Raw genomic sequence first — 2500 nt, 5'->3', positions numbered from 1 at the left:
ATTGTAGGGTTAAAGTGTTCCATGAACTCTCTCGTTTTTTTTGTGATGAGAACCAAGATAAGTCTCCACTCCATGCTGGCTCACTTTGATTGTGGCATGAAATGATGTACCCAGGTCTTTTATCAAATGTCACAGTATGCTTCAAAAAATACTCTCCTTCCTCCGCATAGCCATTTTGGAGGTCAGTTGCAATGGCCAAACAAGTTGCCTAAGTTGGTTTTGGGTCTTTTGGTACCCACCTTGCACTACCGTGGAGAACTCTATAAACACCACAGAGTGTAGCATGTGCTGCTCTCTGTCCTTTTCTAGTAGTCTCGTTGTAATGGCATGCCATTTCTACAATATGATGCTTGGAATCCACATTGGCTTGCAGGTAGAATACATTGCTTTACTGATTTTAACCAATGTAGAGGCTTAAAAAAATAAAATGACCGTTTTTACAGCCATTTTTCCCTGCTGTGCAGGGGTTTGGCTTTTTGTGAGGCAATGTTTTATGGCCGGATGCCCTTCCTGACGCCAACCCTGGTCGCCTCTTACGACACACAGGGATATGGTACACCTATTCTAACCGGGGCATACACCGGGACCAGTATACTGGTACTCATTTCGCCGACCTCGGAAGGATGACAGGCTGAGTCAACCCCCTGGTGTTAATTCAGCAGCCAACGGGGCTTGAACTCAGGACACTGGGATCCCAAGCCGCCACCCTAACCACTAAGCCAACACCAGGCTTAATGTAGAGGCTTCTTCACCAGAAATGCTTTGAAAGTAGATGTAACATAAATTCCTCTGCAATTGCCACATTAATGTTCGTCATTCGTTTACTTATAAGAGTATTTTGTCAGTATAAGAGCATTCTTGTAGTCTTGTGGGAGAGTGTCAATATTTCAGCATGTTTCAAAAATACTTAATGGCTGTCGATATAGTTTTTATACCTCCATACTTGTATATCTCTTCAGTAGTCCAGTAGTCCAGAATGTAGTCCAGAATGTAGTCCAGAATCGTTATCACTGCTTTTTATTTTTAACACCACAGGGAAGGGTCGAACCCAAAAGCCAATAGGGGCTGGATGAAAAAACAAAGAAAGATGTGAAAACATAGGATGGGGGTTCAGCAGGTGATTGGTCCACAGTAAATTAAAGCAGGGGCGAGGGGTTTCAGGGAAGTTTCTGGACAAACAAGGAGCATTCCTGATGGCACAACATTGCAAACGAGTGGCCCCGGAAGGGCCTCCTGTAATCCTGGGCTCGGTGCCTCATCAGTGTTGAACTGGTAGAGAAGGGTACCCAAGATTAGGTGCCAGATGATGAGGTAGCATTCCAGAATGTTACACCCGAGTTCAGGCTTCTGGAGACAAGCCTGTGGGAACACCGACTCCAACGTTACCCTCTCGCAGGCACTGCAGAACCAGGAACGCATTCTGTAAGGCAGAAAGAACCCACAAAAACCAACAAATCACCCCCATGCAGCAGCCTGCCCCAACAGCTTACAACAGAACCAATGTTCTGCTGGAGGCTTGAATGCTTTATTGCCGCAATAGTTTCTGCCAAGGTAAATAACCTAGAAAGGTCTTCCTTCAAATGGTACTTGCAATCCTCTGTCTAAGGCTTTCAGCTGCAATCGATGAAGGCCAATTTCGAAGGTCTTGGAAGTATTCTCTCCAACATTGCAGGGATTTTAGTAGGTAAGGGGCAACCATCCACACTTTTGATTGGAAAGACACACATGCCCAGAGAGTGACACCTATTCTGCGATACAGCAAAGAACCTCCTCGTGTCATTCCTATCGGTCAAGGACTGCCTCATCAGCTTTTTAATTACACCGTGAACTGGACTTTCACCATGAACAAATTGGTTTTGTAACAGTGATTAACTTTTGGATCTTGTTAATTGATATGTCGAATGGAGGTTTCTCGATTAACTTGTGGTTAGCATTGACGGAGATTTATAATGGTCACACATTTGCAAGTAAATGTCCTCAATTTGCTTTTTTATTCTGGGTTAATAACAATAAAATAGTTGGGGATATTGATTTTGGAATATATGTATGTGTATATGTATATGTATATTGTATATGTATATTTATATGTATATGTATATGTATAAGTATTGTATGTGCATAAATATATATATATATATATATATATATATATATATATATATATATACATATATATATATATATATATATATATATATATATATGTATATATATACATATATATATATATATATATATATATATATATATATATATACATATATATATATATATATATATATATATATATATATACATATATATATATATATATATATATATATATACATATATATATATATATATATATATATATACACACACACACACACACACACACACACACACACACACACACACACACACACACATATGAGTGGAGTATGCATATGAACTTGCGTACTTCCCCATTGTCTCAGGTCACTCACCTGCATTTTTTTTTTCATTCATTTTTTTTCAT

At 39.0% G+C, this 2500-nt stretch overlaps 1 protein-coding gene across 15 annotated transcripts in view; it reads left to right on the top strand.

The window, feature by feature from the left end:
• The window catches only part of AGTPBP1 (ATP/GTP binding carboxypeptidase 1), a 127710-nt gene that overhangs the window by 80602 nt on the left and 44608 nt on the right, over nt 1–2500 (top strand). The gene's annotated exons all lie outside the window — the stretch shown is intronic.

Source organism: Eptatretus burgeri, chromosome 11 (assembly GCF_056783735.1).
Source record: "Eptatretus burgeri isolate ZD-2024b chromosome 11, Ebu_testis_v1, whole genome shotgun sequence".
Lineage (NCBI taxonomy): Eukaryota > Metazoa > Chordata > Myxini > Myxiniformes > Myxinidae > Eptatretus > Eptatretus burgeri.
The sequence above is the reverse complement of the archived record's forward strand: the minus strand, read 5'-3'. Positions and strand labels throughout refer to the sequence as shown.